This window comes from Pseudophryne corroboree, unplaced genomic scaffold (genome assembly GCF_028390025.1).
Source record: "Pseudophryne corroboree isolate aPseCor3 unplaced genomic scaffold, aPseCor3.hap2 scaffold_1170, whole genome shotgun sequence".
NCBI lineage: Eukaryota > Metazoa > Chordata > Amphibia > Anura > Myobatrachidae > Pseudophryne > Pseudophryne corroboree.
This window is the reverse complement of record NW_026967795.1, coordinates 60520-85233: the sequence shown is the minus strand read 5'-3', so window position 1 is coordinate 85233 and position 24714 is coordinate 60520. Positions and strand designations below refer to the sequence as shown.

The 24714-nt window shown below is 47.8% G+C and overlaps 6 non-coding genes across 6 annotated transcripts; all 6 read left to right on the top strand.

Annotated features, from left to right (window-relative positions):
- Positions 1-202: 202 nt before the first annotated feature.
- Positions 203-366, top strand: LOC134990478 (U1 spliceosomal RNA). Its single transcript, XR_010195290.1, has one exon. It is a non-coding gene; the product is annotated as a U1 spliceosomal RNA (small nuclear RNA).
- Positions 367-518: 152 nt separating this feature from the next.
- Positions 519-681, top strand: LOC134990484 (U1 spliceosomal RNA). The gene has a single exon (XR_010195296.1). It is a non-coding gene; the product is annotated as a U1 spliceosomal RNA (small nuclear RNA).
- Positions 682-1352: 671 nt separating this feature from the next.
- LOC134990480 (U1 spliceosomal RNA) lies at positions 1353-1516 on the top strand. The gene has a single exon (XR_010195292.1). It is a non-coding gene; the product is annotated as a U1 spliceosomal RNA (small nuclear RNA).
- Positions 1517-1668: 152 nt separating this feature from the next.
- On the top strand, positions 1669-1831 carry LOC134990488 (U1 spliceosomal RNA). The gene has a single exon (XR_010195300.1). It is a non-coding gene; the product is annotated as a U1 spliceosomal RNA (small nuclear RNA).
- A 671-nt stretch (positions 1832-2502) lies between these two features.
- On the top strand, positions 2503-2666 carry LOC134990477 (U1 spliceosomal RNA). The gene has a single exon (XR_010195289.1). It is a non-coding gene; the product is annotated as a U1 spliceosomal RNA (small nuclear RNA).
- Positions 2667-2818: 152 nt separating this feature from the next.
- On the top strand, positions 2819-2981 carry LOC134990490 (U1 spliceosomal RNA). The gene has a single exon (XR_010195302.1). It is a non-coding gene; the product is annotated as a U1 spliceosomal RNA (small nuclear RNA).
- Positions 2982-24714: the final 21733 nt, after the last annotated feature.

Below are 24714 nucleotides of genomic sequence, written 5' to 3'. Positions count from 1 at the left end.
ACTAGTTGTTGCATTTGGTTTGTTGTTTGGGGGTGCTTCAGTATTAGGCAGCCTTCTGCCCTCCCATGTTCATCTGAAAATATGTGTTCTCCCTGCAGTTGTTGTCCCCAGATGAGAGTTCCCTTGTGCTGCCTCAGTTGAATCTCCTTTACTTGACAGAGATGTGCCTGAGCAGCGGCCCTCCCCAGCCCTATCCCAAATCATACTTATTTTGCATAGGAGATACCATGGTCATGAAGATTGTTCTCCCAGGGTGAGGTTCATTCATTGCATTCTATGTATGCTGACCCCTGTGATTTCCCCAAATGTGGGAAACTCGACTGCATTATTTGTGGTAGTGGGGGACTGTGTTTGTGCTTTCCTCTGGTCAGCTCTGGTAAAAGTCAGATTTCTTTGTCTCAGATCTTCCTCTAGCCTTGTTCTTCTTTCGAGCGTTCCCTTGCGCTGCCTCAGTTGGATCTCCTTCACTTGACAGGGGGGTGCCCGAGCAGCGACCCTCCCCAGCTCTAGCCCAACTCCTACTTACCTGCCAGGTGAGATACTATGATCATGAAGGTGCTTCTCCCAGGGCAAGGCTCACCCATTGCACTCTGGGTGTGCTGCTCCTGCGATTTACCCAAATGTGGGAAACTTGACTGCATAATTTTTGTTTCCCTTGGTCGGCTCTCGTATAATTCAGATCTCTTTGTCTCAGGTCTCTCACCAGCCTAGTTTGCTGTCTGTTTCCACTTCTCTTTTCTTGAGCCGCTCCCTTCTATGCCCTTGCGCACTATCCTGACTTCTCCCGTCTGCTTACTTTGTGCCTTCCAATGCACAATGCAAACTACAGGTAGTCCTGCAGGGCCCACACCCTTTTACTTGCCTTACAAAGCAGCTCTGGAGCTGTTACAGTGCCCAGCTGCTGCAAGAAATCAGCTTGAATGCTTAAGGGGCTGGGGCATAGCCAACATGAGCCCCACACCGAAGGAGGGTGGAGGTGTTTAATACGAACTAGGGGTCATCCAAGCGCCGCAAAAGGCCGCCATGCCCTGCACGCCCCTTTTCTCTTTTCATATGCAGACGAGGGTTGAAGCCAACTTTGACCCACTGCTTGGATGACATAACCATATGCAAATCAATCTGCTGCAGGCCTTCCCCCAGGAATGCTTGCACTAGTTGTTGCATTTGGTTTGTTGTTTGGGGGTGCTTCAGTATTAGGCAGCCTTCTGCCCTCCCATGTTCATCTGAAAATATGTGTTCTCCCTGCAGTTGTTGTCCCCAGATGAGAGTTCCCTTGTGCTGCCTCAGTTGAATCTCCTTTACTTGACAGAGATGTGCCTGAGCAGCGGCCCTCCCCAGCCCTATCCCAAATCATACTTATTTTGCATAGGAGATACCATGGTCATGAAGATTGTTCTCCCAGGGTGAGGTTCATTCATTGCATTCTAGGTATGCTGACCCCTGTGATTTCCCCAAATGTGGGAAACTTGACTGCATTATTTGTGGTAGTGGGGAACTGTGTTTGTGCTTTCCTCTGGTCAGCTCTGGTAAAAGTCAGATTTCTTTGTCTCATTTCTTCCTCTAGCCTTGTTCTTCTTTCGAGAGTTCCTTTGTGCTGCCTCAGTTGGATCTCCTTCACTTGACAGGGGGGTGCTTGAGCAGCGACCCTCCCCAGCTCTAGCCCAACTCCTACTTACCTGCCAGGTGAGATACTATGATCATGAATGTGCTTCTCCCAGGGCAAGGCTCACCCATTGCACTCTGGGTGTGCTGCTCCTGCGATTTCCCCAAATGTGGGACACTTGACTGCATAATTTGTGTTTCCCCTGGTCGGCTCTCGTATAATTCAGATCTCTTTTTCTCAGGTTTCTCTCCAGCCTAGTTTGCTGTCTGTTTCCACTTCTCTTTTCTTGAGCCGCTCCCTTCTATGCCCTTGCGCACTATCCTGACTTCTCCCGTCTGCTTACTTTGTGCCTTCCAACACACAATGCGAACTACAGGTAGTGCTGCAGGGCCCACACCCTTTTACTTGCCTTACAGAGCAGCTCTGGAGCTGTTACAGTGCCAAGCTGCTGCAAGAAATCAGCTTGAATGCTTCAGGGGCAGGGGCATTGCCAACATGAGCCCCACACCAAAGGAGGGTGGGGGTATTTAATGCGAACTAAGGGTCATCCAAGCGCCGCAAAAGGCCGCCATGCCCTGCATACCCCTTTTCTCTTTTCATATGCAGATGAGGGTTCCAGCCAACTTTGTCCCACTGCTTGGATGACATCACTGTATGCAAATGCGTCTTCTGCAAACCTTCCCCCAGGAATGCTTGTACAAGTTGTTGCATTTGGTTTGTTGTTTGGGGGTGCTTTAGTATTAGGCAGCCTTCTGCCCTCCCATGTTCATCTGAAAATATGTGTTCTCCCAGCAGTTGTTGTCCCCAGATGAGAGTTCCCTTGTGCTGCCTCAGTTGAATCTCCTTTACTTGACAGAGATATGCCTGAGCAGCGGCCCTCCCCAGCCCTATCCCAAATCATACTTATTTTGCATAGGAGATACCATGGTCATGAAGATTCTTCTCCCAGGGTGAGGTTCATTCATTGCATTCTGGGTATGCTGACCCCTGTGATTTCCCCAAATGTGGGAAACTCGACTGCATTATTTGTGGTAGTGGGGGACTGTGTTTGTGCTTTCCTCTGGTCAGCTCTGGTAAAAGTCAGATTTCTTTGTCTCAGATCTTCCTCTAGCCTTGTTCTTCTTTCGAGAGTTCCCTTGCGCTGCCTCAGTTGGATCTCCTTCACTTGACAGGGGGGTGCCCGAGCAGCGACCCTCCCCAGCTCTAGCCCAACTCCTACTTACCTGCCAGGTGAGATACTATGATCAGGAAGGTGCTTCTCCCAGGGCAAGGCTCACCCATTGCACTCTGGGTGTGCTGCTACTGCGATTTCCCCAAATGTGGGACACTTGACTGCATAATTTGTGTTTCCACTGGTCGGCTTTCATATAATTCAGATCTCTTTGTCTCAGGTCTCTCTCCAGCCTAGTTTGCTGTCTGTTTCCACTTCTTTTTTTTTGAGCCCCTCCCTTCTATACCCTTGTGCACTATCCTGACTTCTCCTCCTGTCTGCTTACTTTGTGCCTTCCAACGCACAATGCGAACTACAGGTAGTGCTGCAGGGCCCACACCCTTTTACTTGCCTTACAGAGCAGCTCTGGAGCTGTTACAGTGCCAAGCTGCTGCAAGAAATCAGCTTGAATGCTTCAGGGGCTGGGGCATTGCCAACATGAGCCCCACACCGAAGGAGGGTGGGGGTGTTTAATGTGAACTAGGGGTCATCCAAGCGCCGCAAAAGGCCGCCATGCCCTGCACGCCCCTTTTCTCTTTTCATATGCAGACGAGGGTTGAAGCCAACTTTGACCCACTACTTGGATGACACAACCATATGCAAATCCATCTGCTGCAGGCCTTCCCCCAGGAATGCTTGCACTAGTTGTTGCATTTGGTTTGTTGTTTGGGGGTGCTTCAGTATTAGGCAGCCTTCTGCCCTCCCATGTTCATCTGAAAATATGTGTTCTCCCTGCAGTTGTTGTCCCCAGATGTGAGTTCCCTTGTGCTGCCTCAGTTGAATCTCCTTTACTTGACAGAGATGTGCCTGAGCAGCGGCCCTCCCCAGCCCTATCCCAAATCATACTTATTTTGCATAGGAGATACCATGGTCATGAAGATTGTTCTCCCAGGGTGAGGTTCTATTCAAAATCGCAGTTGGTCCCAATGACGCGGTTGTTGTTTTTGGGAGTCATACTGGACACAGAAGAGGCTTTCTTCCAGTGGAAAGGCTATGGAGATCCAGAGTCTGGTCAAACAAATTCTAAAACCAGCAAGAGTGTTAATCCATCAATGCATTCTGTTGCTTGGAAAGATGGTTGCGGCCTACGAGGCCATTCAGTTTGGCAGGTTCCATGCCAGAGTGTTCCAGTGAGACCTGTTGGACAAGTGGTCCGGATCCCACCTACACATGCACCGGAGGATAATCCTGTCTTCCAAGACCAGAATCTCACTCCATTGGTGGCTGCACAGTTCTCACCTCCTAGAGGGGCGATGGTTCGGGATCCAGGACTGGATCCTAGGGACCACGGATGCAACCCTCCGAGGCTGGGGAGCAGTCACACAGGGGAAAACATCCAAGGAAGATGGTCAAGTCAGGAAAGTTGTCTCCACATAAATATTCTGGAGTTAAGGGCCATTTAATAACTGCAGACACAGTACGCACTGGGACGGGTGCCCAGCATCCTCTACGGACTAAGAGAAAAGGATTTACCGGTAGGTATTAAAATCCTATTTTCTCTAACGTCCTAGAGGATGCTGGGGACTCCGTAAGGACCATGGGGATAGACAGGCTCCGCAGGAGACATGGGTACTTTAAGAAAGACTTTAGTTCTTGGTGTACACTGGCTCCTCCCTCTATGCCCCTCCTCCAGACCTCAGTTTGATACTGTGCCCAGTGGAGACTGGATGCTTTCAGGAGCTCTCCTGAGCTTTCTGACAGAAAGTATTTTGTTAGGTTTTTAATTTTCAGGGAGCACTGCTGGCAACAGATTCCCTCATCGAGGGACTGAGGGGAGAGAAGCAGCCCTACTCTGAGTTGCAAGGTCCTGCTTCTTAGGCTACTGGACACCATTAGCTCCAGAGGGATTGGTACGCAGGATCTCACCATCGCCGTCCGTCCCAGAGCCGCGCCTCCGTCCCCCTTGCAGAGCCGGAGGATAGAAGCCGGGTGAGTATGAGAAGAAAAGAAGACTTCAGAGGTGGCAGAAGACTTCATGATCTTCACTGAAGTAACGCACAGCACTGCAGCTGTGCGCCATTGCTCCCATACAGCTCACACACTCCAGTCACTGCAGGGTGCAGGGCGCAGGGGGGGGCGGGGCACCTGGGCAGCAATATAACCTCTTTTTGGCAAAAATATAACACATATACAGCTGGGCACTATATATATGTATGAGCCCCCACCAATTTTACAGTTTAAGCGGGACAGAAGCCCGCCGCCGAGGGTGCGGGGCTTCTCCCTCAGCACTCACCAGCGCCATTTTTTCTTCACAGCACCGCTGAGAGGAAGCTCCCCGGACTCTCCCCTGCTTATACCATAGTAGACAAGAGAGTTGAAAAGAGGGGGGGGGGGGCACATAATTCGGCGCAAATTACATACAGCAGTACTACTGGGCAAACGTTAAGTTACTGTGTATTCCTGGGTTATATAGCGCTGGGGTGTGTGCTGGCATACTCTCTCTCTGTCTCTCCAAAGGGCCTTGTGGGGAAACTGTCTTCAGAAAAAGCATTCCCTGTGTGTGTGGTGTGTCGGTACACGTGTGTCGACATGTCTGAGGAAGAAGGCTATATTAGAGAGGAGCAGGAGCAAATGAATGTGGTGTCTCCACCGACAGCTGATTGGATGGATATGTGGAATGTTTTAAATGCTAGTGTAAACTCATTGCACAAAAGATTAGACAAGGCTGAAGCTTTGGGACAGTCAGGGTCTCAACCCATGCCTGATCCTATGTTGCAGGGACTGTCAGGGTCTCATAAGCGCCCACTATCCCAGATTGTTGACACAGATACCGACACGGATTCTGACTCCAGTGTCGATTACGATGATGCAAAGTTACAGCCAAAATTGGCAAAATCCATTCGATATATGATTATGGCAATAAAAGATGTTTTGCACATCAGAGAGGAATCCCCTGTCCCTGACAAGAGGGTACATATGTACAAGGGAAAAAAGCCTGAGGTAACCTTTGAGGGGGTCACACGAGCTGAACGAGTTATGTGAAAAAGCTTGGGAATCTCCAGATAAAAGACTGCAGATTTCCAAAAGGATTCTTATGGCGTATCCTTTCCTATCAATGGATAGGTTACGATGGGAATCCTCCCCTAGGGTGGACAAAGCATTAACACGCTTATCCAAGAAGGTAGCCCTCCCGTCCCAGTATACGGCTACCCTCAAAGAGTCTGCTGACCGCAAACAGGAGATTACCCTGAAGTCCATTTATACACATTCAGGTACCTTACTCAGACCGGCAATTGCGTCGGCCTGGGTGTGTAGTGCTGTAGCGGCATGGACGGATACCTTATCTGAGGGGATGGATACCCTAGATAAGGATACTATTTTATTGACCCTGGGGCATATAAGAGATGCTGTCCTATATATGTGTGTATGCAAACTACAGGTGGTGCTGCAGGGCTCACACCCTTTTACTTGTCTTGTAGAGCAACTCTGGAGCTGTTACTGGGTCCAGCTGCTGCAAGAAATCAGCTTGAATGCTTCAGGGGCTGGGGCATGGCCAACATGAGCCCACACTGATGGGGGGTGGGGGTGTATAAAGCGATTTAGGCGTCATCCAAGCGCAACCCCACAAAGGCCGCCATGCCCTGCGTGACCCTTTTCTCTTTTCATATGCAGACGAGGGTTGCAGCCAACTATGCCCACTGCTTGGATGACATCACCATATTCAAATCCATCTGCTGCAGGCCTTCCCCCAGGAATGCTTGCACTAGTTGCTGCATTTGGTTTGTTGTTTGGGGGTGCTTCAGTATTAGGCAGCCTTCTGCCCTCCCACATTCGTCTGAAAATGTGTTCTCCCTGCAGTTGTTGTCCCCAGATGAGAGTTCCCTTGTGCTGCCTCTGTTGAATCTCCTTAACTTGACAGGGGTGTGCCCGAGCAGCCGCCCTCCACAGCCCTATCCCAACACATACTTATCTTGCATATGAGGTCTCTTGATCATGAAGATAGTTCTCACAGGGTGAGGTTCATCCATTACATTTTAAAGTAGGAAGGTACAAATTACATATTCAAATTACATATATGTGCTGGATTTAAATGTTTCCCCCCCTTCCTTTCTCAATTGTGCCCATCAGCAGCTATTCTAATGTTGCTGCCAATGGGTGTGACACATTAATTTCTTCTGTGGGGTACACTGGACTCCACAAGGATTCACATTGGGGTGTAGAGTAGGATCTTGATCTGAGGCACCAACAGGCTCAAAGCTTTTGACTGTTCCCAAGATGCTCAGCGCCCCCTCCTCTATAACCTCGCTTCCATGAACAGGGAGCTCAGTTTGTAGTTGGTGCCTTCAGTAGCAGGCCACTTAACAGGGGGATGCCTCAGGCAGCCTATTCTTAGCTATTAATTTTGGCAAGAAAAGAAGAACTTTTTTTATAAGAATCTACAAGGGCTGCAGCAGGCTAGGTCTAATAGACTTCTTTACTGCAGCTCCATCACTCCCAATGGCGCAGTATACTCCCGTGCCCCGGTTGCTGGGTCACTGCAGCGGAGGCTCCGGTTTCTTCCTAAGGTCAGTCACACACACACACCGCCCTCCGGGATCACGAGGCCGCTGATGGGGGCGGGCCGTGTGCGCACTGGCGTGGACACTGATTACTGGGCAGCCGCTCCACTAGCCACCAGGGACAGTTAAGGTTGGGGTTTTTTCTCCTATATTAACCCCATTTTGTACTACCCGCAGTGCATTGTGATAGGTAATGGGGCCTGATTCAGGTTGGATCGCAATCCAACTGCAAAAACTGCTAAGAGCATACGCATCCGCCTGCATTTTCTGCGACACCCCGCAGATAATGCGATCGCCTCTGTCTGTGAATCGGTGAAGGGGGGGGTGGGAGGGGGGTCAACAACACTCCATTTCCAAGTCGGAGATGGAGCGGTGCGGGGGCATGGTTTCAAAATGGGGTCGGCAACGGAGAAACAGGAGGTGTGGTCAGAGCAGCTGCATGACATCACATGGGCCGGACTCTGCCAGTGGAGCCCCAGCGTCATGAGGTAGATTTTGTAGAGGCCGGGGAGGACTTCTGTTCCTGGAAACTAGCTGTGTTGTGCAGCTTTATTCCTCTGCCCCTACCTCTGGCAAGAAAGGACGCACCTCGCACTTTCTTGTTTCTTTGTGACCGAAAGGACTGCATTTGATAATGCGGAGCTTTCTTATGCTTTGAGGGAACATAAGGTAAAAAATTTGATTTTCCAACTGTAGCTGTGCGTGTTAATGCTTTGTCCATCCTAGGGGAGGATTTCCATCGTAACCTATCCGTTGATGGAAAAGGATACGCCATAAGAATCCTTTTGGAAATCTGCAGTCTTTTATCTGGAGATTCCCAAGCTTTTTCACATAACTCGTTCAGCTCGTGTGACCCCCTCAAAGGTTACCTCAGGCTTCTTTCCCTTGTACATATGTACCCTCTTGTCAGGGACAGGGGGTTCCTCTGTGATGTGCAAAACATCTTTTATTGCCATAATCATATATCGAATGGATTTTGCCAATTTTGGCTGTAACTTTGCATCATCGTAATCGACACTGGAGTCAGAATCCATGTCGGTATCTGTGTCAACAATCTGGGATAGTGGGCGCTTATGAGACCCTGACAGTCCCTGCAACATAGGATCAGGCATGGGTTGAGACCCTGACTGTCCCAAAGCTTCAGCCTTGTCTAATCTTTTGTACAATGAGTTTACACTAGCATTTAAAGCATTCCACATATCCATCCAATCAGGTGTCAGCGGAGACACCACATTCATTTGCTCCCGCTCCTCTCTAATATAGCCTTCTTCCTCAGACATGTCGATACACGTGTACCGACACACCACACACACAGGGAATGCTTTTTCTGAAGACAGTTTCCCCACAAGGCCCTTTGGAGAGACAGAGAGAGAGTATGCCAGCACACACCCCAGCGCTATATAACCCAGGAATAACACAATAACTTAATGTTTGTCCAGTAGCGCTGCTGTATGTAATTTGCGCCGAATTTTGTGCCCCCCCCTCTTTTCAACCCTCTTCTCTACCGTGGTATAAGCAGGGGAGAGTCCGGGGAGCTTCCTCTCAGCGGTGCTCTGGAGAAAAAATGGCTCTGGTGAGTGCTGAGGGAGAAGCCCCGCCCCCTCGGCGGCGGGCTTCTGTCCCGCTTAAACTGTAAAATTGGCGGGGGCTCATACATATATACAGTGCCCAGCTGTATATATGTTATATTTTTGCCAAAAAGAGGTTTATATTGCTGCCCAGGGTGCCCCCCCTGCGCCCTGCACCCTTACAGTGACCGGAGTATGTGAGGTGTATGGGAGCAATGGCGCACAGCTGCAGTGCTGTGCGTTACCTCAGTGAAGATCATGAACTCTGCGGAGCCCGTCTATCCCCATGGTCCTTACGGAGTCCCCAGCATCCTCTAGGACGTTAGAGAAACTAGGATTTTAATACCTACCGGTAAATCCTTTTCTCTTAGTCTGTAGAGGATGCTGGGCACCCGTCCCAGTGCGTACTGTGTCTGCAGTTATTAAATGGCCCTTAACTCCAGAACATTTATGTGGAGACAACTTTCCTGACTTGACCATCTTCCTTGGACGTTTTCCCCCTGTGTGACTGCTCCCCAGCCTCGGAGGGTTGCATCTGTGGTCCGTAGGATCCAGTGCTGGATCCCGAACCATCGCCCCTCTAGGAGGTGAGAACTGTGCAGCCACCAATGGAGTGAGATTCTGGTCTTGGAAGACAGGATTATCCTCCGGTGCATGTGTAGGTGGGATCCGGACCACTTGTCCAACAGGTCCCACTGGAACACTCTAGCATGGAACCTGCCAAACTGAATGGCCTCGTAGGCCACAACCATCTTCCCCAGCAACCGAATGCATTGATGGATTAACACTCTTGCTGGTTTCAGAATTTGTTTGACCAGACTCTGGATCTCCATAGCCTTTCCCCTGGAAGAAAACCTCTTCTGTGTCCAGTATGACTCCCAAAAACAACTACCGCGTCATTGGGACCAACTGCGATTTTGGCAAGTGTAGGAGCCAACCATGTTGTTGAAGAACTGTCAGGGAGAGTGCAATGTTTTGCACCAACTGGTCCCTGGATCTCACCTTTATCAGGAGATCATCCAAGTACGGGATAATTGTGACTCCTTGCTTGCGAAGGAGAACCATCATTTCCGCCATCACCCTGGTGAAAATCCTCGGAGCCGTGGACAGACCAAACGGCAATGTCTGAAATTGGTAATGACAATCCTGAATTGCAAACCTTAGGTAGCTTGATGCAGTGGCTAAATGGGAACATGTAAGTAGGCATCCTTTATGTCTACCAAAACCATGAAATCTCTTTCCTCCGGACTGGAGATCACTACCCTGAGAGATTCCATCTTGAAATTGAATTTCTTTAGGAAGAAATTGAGGGATTTCAGAATTTAGATTGGTCTGACTGAGCCGTCCGGCTTCGGGACCACGAAGAGGCTTGAATAAAAACCTTCTCCCTGCTGACTAAGGCCGATTTGAACAATCGGTGAGGGGGAACGTCTTGAAACCCCAGTTTGTACCCTTGGGACACTATTTGTAAAACCCACGAGTCCAGGTCCGAATGAATCCAGAACTGACTGAAGAGTTTTAGACGTGCCCCCACTGGTGTGGGCTCCTGCAAGAAAGCCCCAGCGTCACGCAGTGGATTTGGCAGAAGCAGAGGACAATCTCTGCTCCTGCGATCTTGAAGAGGCTACAGACCTCTTCCTTCTCCTTCCTCTACCTGCAAAGAAAGGGGAATCTTAACTTCTTGCATATCTATTGGGCCAAAATGACTGCGGTAGATAATGATGCGTCTTCATCCGTTGAGAGGGAACATAGGGCAAGAAGGTTGGCTTACCTGCGGGAGCTGCCGAGATCAAATTAACTAGGCCGTCGCCAAACAAGGCTTCACCTTCATAGGGAAGAGACTCCCTTTCTTCTTGGAGTCAGCATCAGCATTCCCTTGGTGAATCCACAATGCCCTCCTATCCGAGACTGCCATGAAATTGGCCCGTGAACTCAAGAGTCCTATATCCCTTGCAGTCGTAAGTATGCTGCAGTGTCAACAGGCCAACTAAACCCTCCCCCCTCCTTTTACCCCATCACTTTGTCCAGTCCCTGTTGTCCATACTGTATTGCCATTATTATGCATGTTGCTGTGCTGGCCCTTTTCTGAATGTCCCTGCCACCGCCACCGAAGAGCTGGATAGCCCAGTATGAAAACCACCTGCCGGCCTCACTGACGGTCCGAGTCAAAGGCTCCATTTTTTTTTTAAAGATCCCTCTGCCAAGTTAAGGGGGGCTTAAGGGGGCCCCAGAGATATCAGTGTACTGGGGCCCAAGATTTCTGTTGCTGGCCCTGACCCTCAGGGGCGTATCTACCCCTTGGCCAGGATGTCACTTGCCAGGAGCACCATCCAGGTTTCAGTTGTGGGATTAGAGTTCATACAGTAATTAAATGTTTTCATATTGAGAACTACATCTCCCAGCATATACAGTGTGCTGGGGATGCTAACAAGCTTTATTTAAAAGTTTAAAAAAACATTGCTTTTATAATTGCAATGGTTAAAAAGGGAGAGCTATAAATCAATTTATCAGTGAATGATCGCAGTTTGAGCCGTTACATTTTACTGAACCACCTATCCCTCCACACTCACTACCTGTCCTCAGGATACATTTACCATCCCGGCAGATGGTATACCGGCGGTCATTTGACCGATGTTGGAATCCTGACACCACTTGGGAGACTGGTGCCGGCACACAGACAGCCAACATCCCGAAGGTGAGTATTGGAGGGAGGGTTAGGAGTCGGACCAGGGGAGGTGGTGTAAGGGAAGGCACTAGGAGGGGGGGGGGTAGCCCTAGCTGCCACCCCCTGAGGGTTAGCCCTATCCGCCACCCCCCCAGAGGGTTAGTATTAGGATTGGGGATCATGTGACCTCTGGAATCCCGAGCGCCGGATGCCATACCCAACCCCCTTTACTTTTTCAGGCATTTCTATCTCTCCTCTCTCTATGGTGTTCCAATTGCCCACTTTCCCTTGTGCTTTACTCTCTCTCTCTCTCTCTCTCTCTCCTTTGTTTAGAGCATCAGTTTCTGTAGTCCACTTATACCCTTATTTTTTCCAGTGTTTCACTAACTCTCTGATGTAATGAGGATGTATGGTCTAGAGGGATCAGTAATGCATTGTACTGTATAGAGGCGTCAGGGATGTAGCGTAGGGAATAGAGGCGTCAGGGATGTAGCGTAGGGAATAGAGGCGTCAGGGATGTGGCGTAGGGAATAGAGGCGTCAGGGATGTGGCGTAGGGAATAGAGGCGTCATGGATGTGGCGTAGGGAATAGAGGCGTCAGGGATGTAGCGTAGGAAATAGAGGCGTCAGGGATGTGGCGTAGGGAATAGAGGCGTCAGGGATGTGGCGTAGGGAATAGAGGCGTCAGGGATGTGGCGTAGGGAATAGAGGCATCAGGGATGTGGCGTAGGGAATAGAGGTGTCAGGGATGTAGCGTAGGGAATATAGGCATCAGGGATGTACTAGCAGGTATATAGAGGTCAGTGTACTGTAAAGAGGGGTCAGTAATGCAGTGATGGTTATAGAAAGGTCAGTGATGTAGTGTAGGGTATAGAGGGGTCAGTTATGTAGTGTGGGGTAAAGAGGGGTCAGTAAAGATACTAAGCTGAAGTACTTAGAACACTTCTTGAATTAAGACACAACCTGCAAGAAAAAGTATGCAATATGGGTGAAAAGGCAAATGTCAGAGGTCTGATACAAGTGACCAGCTCCATACCTTGCACCACATAGCGTTATGTTAAACTGGGATATGTTCTTTTTTGGTGTGTGTGTGTGTGTGTGTGTGTGTGTGTGTGTGCCAAAGGCTGCCTGCCTTATTGCTCCTCCCCCATCCGGCTCCCAAGCACCTCTGCTGCCCAGTGATCCAGGAGCCTGCTGCTAGGAAGAAGTGGCCGAGCTTCAGCAAGCGAGTCTGGAAACTGGCGGAGGAAGTCATGATAACCAGATAATGGGGAGTGGAGAGCCAGTTCCAAGGTAATACTTTATACAGCTGGTTGAGATCCTGGTCGGTGGATATGGATTCCAAGAAAACCCTGGAGGTGCTTCCTATCAAGGGAGACACTCTCTTTGGAGAAGACCTCAATAAGATTGTAGCTGATCTGGCTACTGCTAAAACAACTTGCCTACCTAGTATGACTCCTACCACGTAGAAGGCTAAAAGTACTTTTCCTTGGCCCTTTCATCCTCCAGGTAAAGCGTACCCATGGTCAGGCATACCCAAAGCAAGCTCATGCTTCCAGACCTGCCAAGCCCAGACTGAAGCAAGCCTGGGCTGCCCGTCAGCCTGCTTCCAAAACGGACAAGCCTGCCGCATGACGGGGCGGGCCTCCCTCTGGGGGATCCCAGGGTGGGGGGCCCGACTTCTAAGTTTGGCATAGAAAGGTATAATTCTAAGATAGAGAATTCTATTTGGAGCTCACCTTGTACTTTGTGAAGAAATAATCAGCATTGTGGCTGAGCAGATACATGTAGTGTGTGGCTGCAAACTGCATGGATCTGCTGCGTTGCAATGCTGATACTTTTTTTTTCAAAGTACCAATAGCTTCATATAATGTTCACAATTTTTATGCAGGATCAAATAGCTCAATGGGTAGGGTGTTTGATTAGAATTCAACAGGTTATAGGTTTGAATCCTTGGTATTGTAGTTTGAGATGTCGGCATCCTATCACCTGGGATATCATACTAAATAAATGGAGTTGATCAATTTTTTTTTTTTTTATTAAACTAGGGACAATTTCCAGATACTTTTATTTATAACTGAGATTGCCCCCTGGAACTTCACATCAGTTGACAACTATGCATGAGTGGGCAGTGCTTGCCCTGGATCTGCCCACCCATTTGTGTGCCATCATAAAAGAAAGCATAACTGACAGTTATCCTGGGCGTACACTACACAATTATCTGTCAGGCTATCTATCCAGTCTGGATGGATGGAATAAAAATCTGGTAATGTATAGGAGCAAATGTCAATTAACCATTTGCTCCCAAACACTAGAAAAGTGGTCAAAAATGGTCATTACACAAATTGGTTAAACCCAAAATTTAACCAATTTGTTTAGGGGACCATTTTTGTCCATTTTCTAGTGTTTGAGAGTAAATCGTTGATGGTCATTTGCTCACATAGATAACCGTATTTCTATTCCAATCAGCCAGTGTTGGAGAGATGGTCTGCCAGATTACATAATGCATACCAGAGCCATAACTAGACTTTTTAGTGCCCTGTGACAGAGAATTATATGCCCCCCCCCACACTATTTTTGCAATATGGACAAAAGGCGCATGCCTCGTGGGGAAGGGGCATAACAAGATTGGTCTCAGAGAAAGCACATGAGATATGAAGATATATCTAGTATACTTGACACTCAATGGTTTGTGGTATTGCCGGGGGGCCCTCCTTAAATGCATATACAGTCACACATGGCTTGCTTGTGCAAATGGCATATCAGCAGTCAGCACTAACTGGTGACATGCCATTTGTACAAGTAAGCCATGTGTGACTAATATATAAACACACTTTATTAAATAACACCTCAAACTACCATACCCAGGATTCAAACCTATAACCTGTTGAATTCTAATCAAACACCCTACCCATTGAGCTACTTGATCCTGCATAAAAATTGTGAACATTATTTGAAGCTATTGGTACTTTGCAAAAAAAAATTATTAGCATTGCAACTCAGCAGATCAATGCAGTGTGCAGCCACACACTCCATATATCTGCTCAGCCACAATGCTGATTATTTCTTCACAAAGTACAAGGTGAGCTCCAAATAGAATTCTCTAGCTTAGATTATACCTTTCTATGCAAGGGTAAATAGCTCAATTGTTTGACTGCAATGCCACAGGAAATGGTTTGGATCCAAGACAGTGTGACTGAATAATAAAGAAACCTTAAGATGAGTTCATGAATGTTGTATAAGTATTAGTGAGAGAAGGGGTCAGGAGCATGCTAGGCTGCAAAAAATAAGGTAGGCTGCAAGTGAAAGTAATGATCTCCTATATATTTTCCCAGATCTGTCACTCTGTGTGGCTAACTCTGGGGGAAGTCACAGCAATGGGCGGAGACGGCATCTGCAGGACGATACACCAGTGCCAGCAGCAGACCGTAACAAAGTGACAGATTTGGGAGAATATATAGGAGGTAGGGAGGTGGCCATGGTACATGGCTGACCAAGGGACACTAGCTCATGTACCCCTTTACCACTGAGGCTAGCCACCAAGGATGGACCTGTCACCAGTGCACATGCAATAACCTCTTCTGCTGCCCTCTTTGCAACTCAGATTGCCCAGTGCTCCCCTTCGCTAACAGTCCACAAAGTTTCCCCATCTCACGATCTGCCTCCTCACCGCCACTTTCATCTCTACAGCACACGCGCATATCATACAAGATCCCATCATGCGTACGTAGGTCTGAAATGCCAGAGGGAGGTTGGGGGGAGATTGACATGCGCCAGCAACACCACACAGCTCACTGTGACCACAGTGGAGAGGCGCTGCAACAGGACAATACACCAACCTCGGAGCAAGGAACTGCGTCGGTCAGGAGGAGAACTATTTCAATAGCATAAAAAGGTTAGTGCGTCCCACCCTATGGACACCAGACTCATCAATTCACTGTTGCCAGAGTCTCATACAATGACTCTGAACCTCTAAGCACACTATTTGACTGTCCACACCCTGCTGTGCCTATTACCCATCTCCTCCACCACCCTCAACACTGACCCACACATCATTCACCCACAAAGATACAATAAAGGTAGTTTGGATAAATTAGCTAAATGAAATGGATTTAACCAATTTATCTAAATGACCATTTTTGGATGTTTTCCAGTGTTTGTGAGCAAATGGTCAATTGTCATTTGCTGCCACATATTAGCATAATTTTGTTTCAACTAGAAAAAAAAAATGGACAGATAATCTAAGTGTGGATCCAGTTTAAAGGTCCGTATTCACGGACCGATTTTGGGGAGAGATGTGTGCTGAGCGAACTGCTCAGCACACATCTCTCCCCCCGCTCAGCACAGCGTGATGTGTGCTGAGCGTACGGGGGGTGGGGGGGCGCTCATTTCACCCCCTGTGTAGGGCATTCTGTGTGTATCCAGCTTAACAGGTGTGAGCATCATACAACTACTGACTTGCGAGTAACTATACAGCAGCTCCATACCTTGTGACTTGAAGAAACACCAGTTAACCCCGGGAATGCTGCAGTCAAAGCAACAATTCCTCTTCTTACATTCCGCTGCACTTATTGTGGGGTAGCCGCAATCCCTTCTGCTGTACGGTTCCACATTACATTGTTTCTTGTCACTTCCTGTTGATGCAGTAAGGAAACATCCAGGAATTACAGCAGCTTAGTTTTTTTTTTTTTTTTAACTGGTGCAATTTAGCTAAAACAGCTAACAGGAAATTTCCACTTAAATGGTATTTTCTAATCTTATCTGACCATGACTAAGAATAAAGGATACACAAGATAAACTCTTATAGCTATGGACCTTATCCATGTTTAAGCTCCATCAAATCTGTAATCAATAGCACTACATGCTCCCACTCTACCACTGTACTGTATACTCTACCTGTGTTTTTAAGGTAAAAACACCATTTAACCCCAGTGACACTTGAATTAAAGCAGCAGCCTCTATAATAGCATTCTTTAGCATTAATCCCAGGAAATCTGCAATCTTCACGCTCTTTGATAGCCACGCTACATTGCTGTTTACTTGGATGGAGCAGAGAGCACAACATCAGGACATAGGAAATATTACAATGCATGATAAGAAAGGTGTGAGTTCTACAGCAAGGCTCTAACCCTTTGCCAGTGCCAAATACATAGGGCTTAACTCAGATCTGATCACAGCAGCAAATTTATTAGCTAAAACCATGTACACTGCAGGGGGGGGGGTGTATAATATGTGCAGAGAGAGTTAGATTTTGGTGCGGTGTGTTCAAACTGAAATCTACATTGCAGTGTAAAAACAAAACAGCCAGTATTTACCCTGCACACAAACAATATAACCCACCTAAATCTCTCTGCAAATGTTATATCTGCCCCCCCCCCCCCCCATCCCTGCAGTGCACATGGTTTTGCCCACTAGCTAACAAATTTGCTGCATCTGGGAATTACAGCATCTTAATATTTCTTTTTACAGAGGGTTCAGCAAATTAAATTATTTAGTGAAATACTGTAATCATAACAGTTACAGGGATATTGTAGGTAGATTTATTGTCAGTGGATAAATGTAAAAATTAAACCCTTAGGCATAGTTCCCAAATGCTGCCATTGCAATCCAGATTTTAAGGATATCATGCTTGAGCACGGGTGACTTAATTAGAACTTCGGTCAATGTGAATTAACCATTGGACTCAACCATGGTTATCCTTAAAACCCAGGGGTCTATTTAAGATCGATCTTAATCGATGTTGGGCTTCCAGGTTGAAAAAAAAACACACATTTACTAACATTTTAAAATTTATATAAAAAATCATCTGTTCGTAAATGCAGTGCACATGGTTTTGCCCAACTGCTAACAAAAATCCTGCTGCGATCAACTCAGAATTACCCCCCATGGCCCTCATTCCGAGTTGTTCGCTCGCAAGCTGCTTTTAGCAGCATTGCACACGCTAAGCCGCCGCCTACTGGGAGTGAATCTTAGCATCTTAAAATTGCGAACGAAAGATTTGCACTATTGCGATAAGACATCTCTGTGCAGTTTCTGAGTAGCTCGAGACTTACTCTGCCAGTGCGATCAGTTCAGTGCTTGTCGTTCCTGGTTTGACGTCACAAACACACCCAGCGTTCGCCCAGACACTCCTCCGTTTCTCCAGCCATTACCGCGTTTTTCCCAGAAACGGTAGCATTTTTTCCCACACGCCCCTAAAACGGTCTGTTTCCGCCCAGAAACACCCACTTCCTGTCAATCACATTACGATCACCAGAACGATGAAAAAACCGTGAGTAATATTCCTAACTGCATAGCAAATTTACTTGGCGCAGTCGCAGTGCGAACATTGCGCATGCGCATTAAGCGGAAAATCGCTGCGATGCGAAGAAAATTACCGAGCGAACAACTCGGAATGACCACCTATGTGCACTGCAGGGAAGGCAGATTTAACATGTGCAGAGAGAGTTAGATTTGGGTGTGGTGTGTTCAATCTGCAATCTAATTTGCAGTGTAAAAATAAAGCAGTCAGTATTTACCCTGCACAGAAACAAAATAACTCACCCAAATCTAACTCTTTCTGCACATGTTATATCTGCCTCCCCTGCAGTACACATGGTTTTGCCCAACTGCTAACAAAATTCCTGCTGCGATCAACTTGGAATTACCCCCATCGAATTACCCCCATTTTCACACTGCTCGTGTATATAAGACATAGGGCCTAATTCAGTTTGGATCGTAATACGCGTTCCAACCGCAAAAACTATGAAGAGGATTGGGGCATATACGCAGGGTCCATCCTGTGCGCGTGCCTACATTTTCTCCGGGTGCCCCGCAGAAAATGCGAATGCCTCTGCCTGTCAATCAGTAGAGGGCGTACCTTCGCAGGTATATCGCGATCATGAGCCATGTCTCCCATTTTTGTCATTATAGGTGCTCTGTGAGCTGCTGGCCATGCCCCAGCCCCTCTGTCTCCCGTGAATAGACATTGAGGCTTATTCAGACCAGATCGCTTCAATTTATTTTCACCCAACGGGCAATCAGGTCTGCACTGCACAAGCGTATGCGCCACAATGCGTAAGTGCGACGGTCCGGAGATCACAAGAAGATTGACAAGAAGAGGGTGTTTGTGTGGGTTGCAACTGAATGTTTCTAGGGAGTGTCCGGAAAAACACTGGAGGGACCCGGCGTTTTGTGGGAGGATTTGTGACGTCACCTCAATGGCTGAGTAAGTGCTGAGCTGTGCAGCTCTTGTGCACATGTGATCACACACCTGCACAGCAAATTTTCCCTTCCGCTGTAGGCGGCAACTACCTGATTACAGGGATGCAAAAAACACACCCTAGCGATCAGGTCTGAATTACCCACAATGTGCATATTTGCAGAGCAACAAGCTACAGGGAGCCTTCCACCCCCCCCCCCTTCCCCATGACTATGGGACACTGCGGCCCCCACAGGGGGGGGGGGGTTGTTAGCTGGACATTCCCAAAAAAAGTGACTGTCCTGCAAAAATTGGTATAGTTGGGAGGTATGTTCAAATACATTTATTGTTTTGCATGCGGGGTAAATACTGGCTTCTTTGACATTTAGCCACAAATGCTGCACAGCTGAATTACAGTATTACACTGCAATTAACAGTTATGCTAGGACATTCCCCCTCCCAAATCTACCTCTCTCTGCATGTTACATCTGTCCCACAGTGGCGTGCGGTGAGGTCAGTGGCTAGTGAGGCACTACAGCCATAATTTCCGCCGAATCCTGCCGATGACCCTTAGCCAATGCCCGCTACTGCCTCTGAGCCGATACCCGCTGCCACCGTCAATGGCTTACAAACTCTCCCACAATCAACTGACCCAGCCCTCCACCACTAATTTCTATCTCAGTCCGATGCCGCCAATGCCCGCTGCCTGCCTGCTCATTGTTCTTGTTATATATTATACATTTTTAAAGAAAAAAAAATGAGTGTTTGGGACTGGGAAGGGTGAGGGAGGAGGACATGAATGCACTTTTGTTGTCCAGGGCTTCCATTAACTTAAAGGAGAAGGGTCTGAATGGGTTAAAAAAAATGCGTGAGGTCCCCCCTCCTTAGTATAACCAGCCTCGGGCTCTTTGAGCTGGTCCTGGTTATTTAAATACTGGGGGGAAAATTGGACAGGGGTTCCCCGTATTTAGACAACCAGCACCGGGCTCTTAGAACGGTCCAGGTTCCAAAAATACGTGGGACAAAAGATGTAGGGGTCCCCCATATTTTTAAAACCAGCACCGGGCTCCACTAGCCAGAGAGATAATGCCACAGACAGGGGACACTTTTATGTAGGTCCCTGCGGCCCTGGCATTACCCCTCCAACTAGTCACCCCTGGCCGGGGTTCCCTGGAGGAGTGGGGACCCCTTAAATCAAGAGGTTCCTCCCCTCGAGGCACCCAAGGGCCAGAGGTGAAGCCCGAGGCTGTCCCCAGCACCCCTGGGTGGTGGGTGCCGGGCTGATAGCCATGTGTGTAAAAAAAGAATATTGTTTTTGTTGTTGTGGAACTACAAGGCCCAGCAAGCCTCCCCCGCTTGCTGGTACTTGGAGAACCTCAAGTACCAGCAGGCGGGGAAATAACGGGCTTGCTGGTACCTGTAGTTCTACAACAACAAAAAATACCCAAATAAAAACACAAACACACACACCGTGACAGTAAAATTATTGAGACAGGCTGTAGCATGTGGGTGCATGTAACCCTATAAAAGTGATGGATTGGGTGACTATTACAATACCCACTGTTGCTGTCTGAAAAATTATGGATTTATAGATTGCTCTGCCGAGACATGTTTTTTTCTAAAATGCACCACAGGTATGGATGGATAGTATACTTGACGACACAGAGGTAGGTAGAGCAGTGGCCTACTGTACCGTACTGCTATATATTATATTATTTATTATTATTATTATTATCCTTTATTTATATGGCGCCACAAGGGTTCCGCAGTGCCCAATTACAGAGTACATAAACAAATAATCAAACAGGAAAACAGCAATTTACAGTTGACAACAATATAGGACAAGTACAGGGTAAATAAACATAGCTACATCAGCAGATGACACTGGAATAAGTATCAGGTGGCAGAAGACTGCTGGATTTGGTGCAGCTGAAGATTATTAAAGTAAGAAAAGAGTAAGCACATGAGGGAAGAGGGCCCTGCTCGTGAGAGCTTACATTCTAAAAGGGAGGGGTAGACAGACAGGGGTGAGACAGATGGGGTACATAGAGAGCGTGGAACAGAGGTTTAGGATGAGATTTGGCTGGGTTTGGTGAAGAAGTGGGTCTTGAGAGCCCGTTTGAAGTTTTGTAGAGAGGTGGAGAGTCTGAGGGGGAGAGATAGGGAATTCCAGAGAAGTGGTGCAGCACGTGAAAAATCTTGGAGGTAGGAGTGGGAGGAAGTAATCCGTAGGCAGGAGTCGGTGTGCATTAGCAGAGCGAAGAGGGCGGGTGGGAGTGTAAAGCGAGATAAGATCAGAGATGTAGATGGGAGAGGAGTGGGTGAGGGCTTTGTAAGCAAGTGTGAGAAGCTTGAAATGGATTCTGAAAGGGAAGGGGAGCCAGTGAAGAACTAGTAAGAGAGGAGAGGTGGACGTAGTGCGTTTGGTGAGGAAAATGAGCCGGGAAGCAGCATTGAGGATAGATTGGAGTGGAGAGAGGTATTTGTCAGGAATGCCAGTCAGGAAGAGATTACAGCAGTCCAGTCTGGAGATGACCAGTGAGTGGATAAGAGTCTTAGTAGCATCCTGGGTCAGAAAGGGTCTGATCCTGGAAATATTTTTTAGATGAAAACGGCAGGTTTGTGAGAGGTGCTGAATGTGTGGTTTGAAGGAGAGGGAGGAGTCAAGGATTACTCCAAGACAGCGCACTTGGGGGGTAGAGGAGATAGTAGTGCCATCAATAGATAATGAGATTGTAGGAGGTGAGGTTATGCGGGAGGGAGGTAGGATGATCAGCTCGGTCTTAGACATGTTAAGTTTAAGAAAGCGCTGGGACATCCAGGAAGAGATAGCAGAGATACAGTTGGAGATACGAGTGAGGAGAGTAGGGGAGAGGTCTGGAGAGGAAAGATAGATTTGAGTGTCATCAGCATAGAGATGATATTGGAAACCAAAAGAACTAATGAGCTTACCTAGTGAGGATGTATAGAGAGAGAAGAGAAGAGGACCAAGGACAGAACCTTGGGGTACCCCTACAGTTAGTGGAAGTGAGGGGGAGGTGGAGTCATGAGAGGAGACAGAGAATGAACGGTCAGAAAGTTAGGACGACAACCAAGAGAGGGCTGTGTTACGCAGACCAATGGAGTGAAGGATTTGCAGTAGGAGAGGATGGTCCACAGTGTCAAAAGCAGCAGAGAGATCAAGTAGAATAAGTAGAGAGTAGTGTCCCTTAGATTTAGCAGCATGGAGGTCATTGCATACTTTTGTAAGGGCAGTTTCAGTGGAGTGGAGAGGACGGAAGCCAGACTGGAATGGGTCAAGCAGTGAGTGTGAGGAAAGAAAGGAAGTAAGGCGGTTGTAGACAATACGCTCAAGGAGTTTGGAGGCAAAAGGGAGGAGAGAGATGGGTCGGTAGTTGGAGAGAGTGTTTGGATCAAGGGTAGGTTTTTTAAGAATAGGAGAGATGAGAGCGTGCTTGAAGGCAGAGGGGACAGTGCCTGATGAGAGGGAGAGATTGAGAAGGTGGGAAAGATGGGAAAAAGCAGAAGAAGAGAGGTGGCAAAGGAGGCGGGAGGGGATTGGGTCAAGTGGGGAGGTGGTGAGGGGACAGGAACGAATGAGGGCCATGACTTCCTCTCCAGATGCATGGGAGAAAGATGACAGAGTTGGTGCGAGGGATGGGGAGGGTTGGTAAGGGTTGGGAGAAGGCTGGTTACTGATAGTCTGGTGTGATGTGATGTCCTGACGTATGGAGTCAATTTTGGATGTGAAGTAAGTGGCAAAGTCAAGAGCAGAGAGTGAGGAAGGGAGACGAGGTGGGCAGAGGAGTGAGTTGAGAGTGGCAAAGAGGCGCCGGGGGTTGGAAGACTGGGAGGAGATGAGGTTCTTGAAGTATGACTGTTTAGCAAGAGAAAGGGCAGCACTGAAGGATGAGAGCATAAGTTTGAAATGGAGGAAGTCTGCCTTAGAGCGTGATTTCCTCCAGTGTCGCTCAGCCGTACGTGAGCATTTTTGCAGATATCTGGTGCATTTGGTGTGCCAGGGTTGAGGTGTTAATTTGTGAGGGTGAATAGTGGTTGGTGGAGCAACAGAGTCAAGAGCAGAAGTAAGGGAAGCATTGTATGTGGAAGTGGCTTGTTCAGGGCATGAGAGAGAGAGAATAGGAGAGAGAAGTGAGTCAAACAGGGAGGAAAGGAATGTGGTGTCAATAGCTTCAATGTTACGCTTAGTGATGGTAGCCTTAGGAGGTAGAGATGGGGAAGTCGAGAGAGATAGGTTGAAGGAGAGCAGGTGGTGGTCAGAGAGGGGAAATGGGGAGTTGGAAAAATCAGAAATATCACAGCGGTGAGTGAAGACCAGATCCAGTGAGCTCCCATTCACATGGGAGGGTGAGGAGGTCCACTGGGAGAGACCAAGTGAAGAGGTGAGGTTAAGGAGTTTAGAGGCAGGGGATTGTGTGGGGATGTCAATAGGGATGTTGAAATCGCCTAGGATAATGGTGGGAATGTCAGAAGAGAGGAAGTGAGGAAGCCAGGAAGCAAAGTTGTCGATTAATTTGGAAGCAGTGCCAGGGGGGCGGTAAATGACAGCTACTCTAAGATAAACTGGTTGGAAGAGGCATATGGCGTGGACCTCAAATGTAAAGAATATAAGGGATGGTTCTGGTGGTATGAGTTGGTAGGAGTAACTAGAAGGTAAAAGGACCCCAACACCACCCCCATGGCGACCCCCAGGTCGGGGTGTGTGTGTGAATGTAAGGCCCCCAGCAGAGAGAGCAGCAGCAGAAGTAGTGTCAGAGGGCGTAATCCAAGTTTCAGTAATGGCTAGTAGGTGTAGGGAGTTGGAAATGAAAAGGTCATGAGTGGGGACCAGTTTGTTATAAACAGATCTGGCATTCCAGAGGGCACAGGATAGGGGGTATGAGTTTGTGGGAGAGATGTGAATTAGATTTTCAGGGTTGCTGTAGCGATGAGGTGGGATTAACTTTGAGGGCAGGGATGATGAGAGAGTAGTGATGGTACGGGTGCCTGAGCTAGGAGGGGAAACTGCAGGAGGTGGGCAGGGAGGGAGGTCAGTGTGATGTGGATGGGGGTGTGGGGAGGTGACAGGGAAGGGAGAGAGGGAGCAGGGCTGAGTTGTGGGGTAGCAGGACCATGGGGCAGAGGTGAATGAAAGTGGGGTAACAGGAAAGGTGGGGGAAGGAAACAGAGGGATGGAGGGGAGACAGAGGAGGGGAGAGAGGAGGAGGTGGAGGAGACTAGGGGGGAAGGCTAAAGATACATTATTAGGTAGACACTTAGTGATGTGGGGAGTATAAGAAAACCTTGACATAGTGTTAAGTAGGTAAATAGGTTGAGGGAAAGAGGAAGTAGGAGAGGAGACTGTAAGGCAATCCGAGCAGAAGAATTGCAGAAATGCAGGTGAGAAAAGCTGTGTAGGCTCAAGGGGTGTAGATTTAGTATGAAATGAGTCAAAAGCGTAGATAAAGTGGGTGCAGAAAAGTATTTGGAGTGTAAGAAATGAAAGGATTGTGAGAGGTTTAAGAAGCAATGGTAATTATGTTAGATGTTTTAAGTGTTTGCAGGTAAAATTGCATTGGTGCAGCTGTGCTTAAAAAACAAAATTACAATAATACAGATACAGGCATTTGTAGGTGAAATGGATGGTTTATGAAATGTCCAAGTAAGGTAGTTCTGTGCTATGTAATCAGATGCAACAATCAGGAGGTGAGTGATCTGAGGAGTAAGTGACTCACATTTGTTATTAGTTCTTCAGTTTTCTTTGTTTTGTTAGATTGGTGTGCTTCTGTTTTCCTTCTTTTTCACTTCGATTGAACGCTGATTGAACACTGCTGTTATGTGTCAATTTTATCACGGTTTGATAAAAATGCACGCTTAGATCAATAAATGCACAGCCAAATGGCTTTGCACAGCCTACACCATTGGACTTAAGTAGAAGACTATTACAAGTGAAACCAATAATTGAAATCTGTAACCACACCCCACCCCC